The sequence below is a fragment of the Ochotona princeps genome, chromosome 2 (assembly GCF_030435755.1).
Source record: "Ochotona princeps isolate mOchPri1 chromosome 2, mOchPri1.hap1, whole genome shotgun sequence".
In the NCBI taxonomy this organism is placed as follows: domain Eukaryota; kingdom Metazoa; phylum Chordata; class Mammalia; order Lagomorpha; family Ochotonidae; genus Ochotona; species Ochotona princeps.
This window is the reverse complement of record NC_080833.1, coordinates 97,643,728-97,650,229: the sequence shown is the minus strand read 5'-3', so window position 1 is coordinate 97,650,229 and position 6,502 is coordinate 97,643,728. Positions and strand designations below refer to the sequence as shown.

General features: G+C 46.1%; 1 pseudogene; it reads left to right on the top strand.

Moving 5' to 3' along the window:
• The first annotated feature begins 3,626 nt into the window (after positions 1–3,626).
• LOC101524694 (N-alpha-acetyltransferase 50-like) lies at positions 3,627–4,498 on the top strand (annotated as a pseudogene).
• Positions 4,499–6,502: the final 2,004 nt, after the last annotated feature.

The window sequence follows — 6,502 nt, the reverse complement described above, 5'->3', positions numbered from 1 at the left end:
TTTGCTTAGTCCTAATTTTTCCCTACTGAATAACTTTCACAGAAGCTTTTGAATACAATATTTGTGTAGTGTGGGAAGGTCTTCCTTTTATCTTGGTGTGATAGTCCCCCTCATTAAAACAATTTGAAATTTGTGGTTTCAGTTAACCTGTGGTCTACAAATATTAAATGGAAAATTCCAGAAATAAACAGTTCATACGTTTTAAATTCCCCAGTGTTCTGAATATTATGATAAATCTCACAGCCTCTCGCTCATCCTGTTGTCCTGTATCCACGTTGCATATACTGCCTGCCTGTTAATCACATAACAATCTTCAGTTGTCAGATTATCCGAGTGTCAGAGTTTGGCAGTGCTTATGGTCAAGGGCCTCATTTTATTTAATGACTTAGCAGCAGAGGAATAGTGATTGTATTACATACTGTTGTAATCGTTCTACTTATGTGTATGAATAAGAAAAATGTGTATATGTGTGTGTACAAATACATATAAATAGTTCAGTGATATCTGCAGTTTTGACATATCCACTGGGGGTGTTCCAGCATATACTCCTGAAATAAGTGGGGACTACTGTATGACAAGGTCACCTTTCAACTATTACCTTGGGATGATATGTAGAAATGTGTCAAATTCTCATATATTGATAAAAAGCACCCAAAGCTATCATTGGATATCCTTTGTCCTATTTTTGTATTGCTGCACAATGTAGCAAACTTTATGTTCTTGGAAGAACATCGACCTCAAAGCCAAAGAACCTGGGTTCCAATTAGTTTCACATTTCTTCATTTGTGAAATGGAGGAGTTGAATTTCCCATCCAGCTCCCTACCTGTGGCCTGGGAAAGCAGTCGAGGACGGTCCAAAGTCTTGGAACCCTGTACATGCGTGGGAGACCCAGAAGAGCTCCTAGTTCCTGCAAAATGTGGGAAATGGGGCTGCCAGGATTAGAACCAGTGCCCATATGGGATCCTGGTACATTCAAGGTGAAGATTTTAGCTACTAGGCACAGAGCCCTCAAACAATTCTTTTCTAAACCCATCTGTTGAATTAGGGCTGAGAAATCGGATTTGACCTAATTCAACTCCTCCATTTTACTCTAATGTGGCTTGGGGAGTGGAAATCTTAAAGCCCGTGTTCCTTTTGGAGAACCATATTTGGATTCCCTGTGAGGCACAGTCACAAGCCCTTCTCTTGGTTAAGAACATCGCTTTCCTTCCCAATTCATTTAGCAGGTTGCTATCGAGCACCCATTACATGCATAGGCCCTGTGCTGCTCTGGGCATAGAACAGGTAGGCACTAAATCCTTAGCAACATTTTGCACTCTGTAGGGAGAACTCTTAACAATTTCTTCATTTATTTCAGTGGCTGTGGCCAACGTGAAGAACCTAACCTCAGTGTTCCAACTGCTGATCTCAGAACACTGCCCGTGGTCACCTCCGTCCCTAATTTTCATAAAAACTCCAGGCCATCCAAGATGCACTATGTACTCTGATGTTGCATGTCAACATGGGTTTGTCTTTTAAGTCAAAAGCATTAAAGATAGACCCGTACTTGTACATTGCTTCAAATTTGCAAACTGCTCTTACTTAGTTCCCCTGATTTCATCTTCATGTAATTATATAAAGCAGGAGTGATCTCCATTTCACTGATGAGAAGCCCAAAATCCCTAAAAATTAATTTAACCAAGATTTGAACTAAGGTCTCCTGATTTTTTTTTTTTTTTTTTTTGACTCACTGTTTCCAAACCACAGGAGACTTTAGGGGCTGGTATTGCAAGCATTCCTTATGAGCAGTGGTTTGAGTCCTAACTGCCCCATTTCCTATCCAGTTTCCTGCTAGTGTACCTGCAAAAGCAGCAGAAAATGGCCCAAATCCCTAGGAACCTACTACCCACATGGAAGGCCTGGATGGAGCCTCTGACTTTGGCCTAATCTAGCACTGGCTGTTGGGAACCATTTGAGAAGTGAACAAACAGATGGAAGATGTCTTTGTCTCTCTTTGTCTTCTCCCTCCACCTCTCTAATTCTGCCTTTCAGAGACGTAACAACAAATAAAAAGGAGCTGGCATAGTGGTATAACAAGCTAATCTTCTGACTGTGATGCTGGCATCCATGTAGGGACTGGTTTGAGTCCCTGCTGCTCCATTTCTGATCCATCTCCTATTTATCGTCTTGGAAAGGAGCAAAAGATGGTCCAAACTATGTTCTGGCACCTGCTGGTGCCCATGAGAAAAAGGTATGGGACGAGATGGACTAGGCCGCAACACTGGCTGGGTCACATGAGAGCCAGGTCTGGGGGTGAGCCAGGTCTGGGGGTGAGCCAGGCTGAGACAGGCTGAAGCACCCACTGGTAAAAGCCAGAATGGGCACAGGCCAATCTGGCTAGACCGCAGTACCTGCTGGTGAGTGCAAGGACTGGGAGCCAGCTATGTCAAACTAGGCAACAGCACCTGCTGGCACACATGAGATCAAGAGTTGGGAGCTGGCTCCGTAGGCGAACTCCCGTGTTAGACTGCAGCTTCTGCTAGTATGTGTGAAAATGGGCCTGGGGACAGGCCGGGCTGGGCCGCAGCACCCACAAGCATAAGTGTGGGCTGGGTCTGGAGGTAAGCTGGACTTGGGCCAGTCTACAGTACATACTGGCATGAACAAGAGCCAAGATGGGATGCAGGTTAGGCTGTGTTGGACCACACAGAGCAGTTCACATGAAGGCTGGTGCTAGAAGTTGGTCAGGCTGGGCTAGGCAAGATCTGGAACTGGGGGTAGGCAAGATCTGGAACTGTAGCACCTGCTGGTGAATGCTAAGACTGGGGAAGGGCTATCTCAAAGTGGCCCGCAGCACCTGCTAGCACATGCAACAACAGGCTGGGAGTGAGACTAGTAGAGCAACCTCAGGGTCTCCTCTGCTGTGCTTCTACCACTTGTGAGTATGAGAACTGGGATTGGTGCTGGCCAGCCTGGACTAGGCTGCTGCACCCACTGGCGTGAAAGTGAGTCAGGATGGGTGTGGGTCAGCTGAGTCAGGCTGTAGCACCCACTGGTGAGTGTCAGGACTGAATGCAAGTCATGTCAGACTGGACTGCGGTACTCCTTGACAGGCACAAGATCCAGGGCTGAGAATATTCCTGATAGGGGAACTGTGGAGGGCTGAGGGTTGGCCAGCCTGATCAAGGCCACGGCAGCTGTTGGCATACATTGCGGGCTGCGTCTGGAGGTGAACTGGGCTTTCCCAGGCCCCAAGCAGGGAGCTGGATGGGACGTGGAGCTGCCGGGATTAGAACCGACGCCCATATGGGATCCCGGCATGATAACTGCTATGCTATCACGCCGGGTCCTATACTAATAATATTGTCGTGCTGCTCTTAAAAACTCCTTGGTGGTTCCTCAGTTCTATAAAGATTAAATTCAAAGCACTTAACGTGATCTAGCTTTTCTTTCTCTTCCCTGCCTCTGACACTGTACCTTCTCAAAAACTACCCTTCAGTCAAACAATATTGAACTGTTAGCATCCTGAGGAAAGGCTAGGAGCCTGGAACAAATGGATGTAAACCATTTTAATTTGGGATGGGGGAGCGGGACACCAGTGGGGCATGAAGTAGGTAAGGTTTTCTCTGTAAGTGCTCAGTGCTCTATGGGAAGTGTGTTCAAGAAGTTCCCAAGGAGGGTGGCTCGAGTGCACGTGTGGGAGCAGCGCAGGCGCCCTGGCCGCGGCGGGAGACCAACCCCTCCCAGCCCCTCCGGAGACTCGGGGCTCGCTGGACGCTGCGGGCTCTGTCAGCCGCGAGCCAGGAGGCCGGCTGCGGGGATCGAGTGGCCTGAGCTCAGGGCAGCTGCGAGCTCCAGGCAGTGGCGGCCACGGCCTCAACAGGCGGAGAAGATGGTGGCAGGGTTTGGGGAGGGGTGGGGAGAATCCAAGTACCTATGAAACTGTGTTACATAATACAATGTAATTAATGAATTAAAAATAATAAATAAAAAATAAAAATTAAAAAAAAAAAGAAAGGTAACCGGATCGAGCTGGGAGATGTGACCCCACACAATATTAAACAGTTGAAGAGATTGAACCAAGTCATCTTTCCAGTCAGTTACAATGACAAGTTCTACAAGGATGTGCTGGAGGTTGGAGAGCTGGAGAAACTTGCCTATTTCAACGACATTGCTGTGGGTGCAGTGTGCTGTAGGGTGGCTCATTCACAGAATCAGAAGAGGCTGTACATCGTGACACTAGGATGTCTGACACCTTACTGAAGGCTAGGAATAGGGACGAAAACATTACATCACGACTTAAACATCTGTGAGAAAGATGGCGCTTTGGACAACATTTATCTGCATGTTCAGATCAGCAATGAGTCGGCAATTGATTTCTACAGGAAGTTTGGTTTTGAGATTATTGAGACAAAGAACTACTATAACAGGATACAGCCAGCTGATGCTCACGTACTACAGAAAAACCTCAAAGTCCCTTCTGGTCAGAATGCTGATGTGCAAAAGATGGACAACTGAGCAAATATCAATACACTTTCTTTCACTTGCTTGTCGCCAAATGAAAGAGAGGCTCGTTGATTCCCCCTAAACCCTTCTTTTAGCTTTATTCCTTCCTTTTTCTTGTTTTTCTTTTCCTCTTTCCTGTGAAAGTTTGTTCTTTCAATGAGTTAAAAAAAATCATGTTTGGATTGTTAAAGAAGAAGCAGAAGAAGGAGGAGAAGAAGAAGAAGTTGTTCCCAAGGCATTTGTGGGACCAGGGTGGGTCATTTCCTGAAAGTGTGTCATTATGCCTCTCTTAGGAAAGTCATTCAATCCGACAGAGACTTCTCTGAGCTTACTTCTATGCTACAAAATGGTTCTCTCTCTCCTTTTTTTTTTTTTTTTTTGAAGATTTATTCATTTTTACTGGAAAGGCAGATTCATACAGAAAAGGAAATAGAAAGATCTTTTATCCACTGGTTTACTCCCTATAAGGCCGCAATACCAGAGATGAGCCAATCCAAAGCCAGGAGCTTCTTGTGGGTCTCCCATGTGGGTACAGGATCCCAAGGCTTTGGACCAACCTCTATCGCTTTCCCAGACCACAGCAGGGCTGGGCGGGAAGTGGAGCAGCTGGGATACAAACCAGTGTCCATGTAGTATTCTGGCACCATAAGGTAGAGGGTTAGCCAGTGAGCTATCTGCTGGCCCTAAACAGTTGAAAAGACAGCTTCTCCTGCCCTCAAATTATATAATTCATGGAAAACCATCTCGTCATTAGATATCACCTTGTTTGCTTTGTTTTCATAGCAGCTGTTACTATTCTAAATCATCTTATGGAGCTGGGAGGGGCGTTTGACCAAGCAGTCAGAGATGCCACGTGGGATGCCCACATCCCATGTCAGAGTGCCCATGCTGGAGTCCCAGCTCCGCTGCTGCTGCTTCCTCTTCTTCATTTTCTTCTTGGAAGAGTCACTTGTTTTTGTTTGAGAAGCAGATTTTACAGAGAGAGGAGAGAGAGAAAGAGGAAGATTCCCCTCAAATGCCACTCTACTCCTCAAGTGGCTGCAATGGCCAGAGCTGAGCTGATCTGAAGCCAGGAACCAGGAGCTTCTTCTGGGTCTCCCACATGTGTGCAGGGTCCCAAAGACTTAAGTTGTCCTCTGCGGCTTTCCCATGCCACAAGCAGGGAGCTGGATCAGAAGTGAAGCAGCCAGAGCATGAACTGGTGCCCATATAGGATGCCAATGCTAGCAAGCAGAGGATTAGCAGCCAGGTCACCGCACTGGTCCCCAAGCTCTTCTTCTGATTTCAGCTTTCTGTTAATATGTATCTTGGGAGGCAGCAGGAGTTGCTCAAGTATGTGGGTCCCTGCCACCCACATGGGAGACTTGGATCACGTGACAGTTGCTGGCTTTCAGCCAGGGGCCCAATCCTGTCCACGGGAGGTACTTGAAGAGTAACCCAGTGGATGGTATCATGATCGTGATCTCTCTCTCTCTTTTGCTTTCTCTAAAATTTAAAAAATATATAAATTAATTAATGAAAGTTTTAAAATATTTATTTACTAGGGCAAACATAGTGGCACAGTGGAGGCCACTGCTGGCAATGCTGACATCCCATATTAGAGTGCCAGTTCAAGTCCTGGCTACTCCACTTCTCTCATCCAGTGCCCTACTAAGGTGCCTGGGAAGGCAGTTGGAGATGGCACAAGTGCTTCGGCTTCGGCTCCTGTCACCCAAACAGGCAACTGAGATGAAGTTTCTGCATCCTGGTGTCGCCCTTGCCATGACAGCAGCCATTTGGGGAGTGAACCAGTGGACGGAAGATCTCTGATTTTCCCTCTCTGTGTGTCTCTCTGTCTTTTGAATACAGTGTTTACTGTACGGGATTGTACTTAGCATCAAATAGATAATGTTTGGAATGTGTTTATGTATTATAAAACATACAAAAGGAATCAGTTAGATATTTAAAAATCTACCACTTCATTCATTCAGTAGATTCTGTCAAATGAATTTCTGCTCAGTCAGGGATACTTTTAAT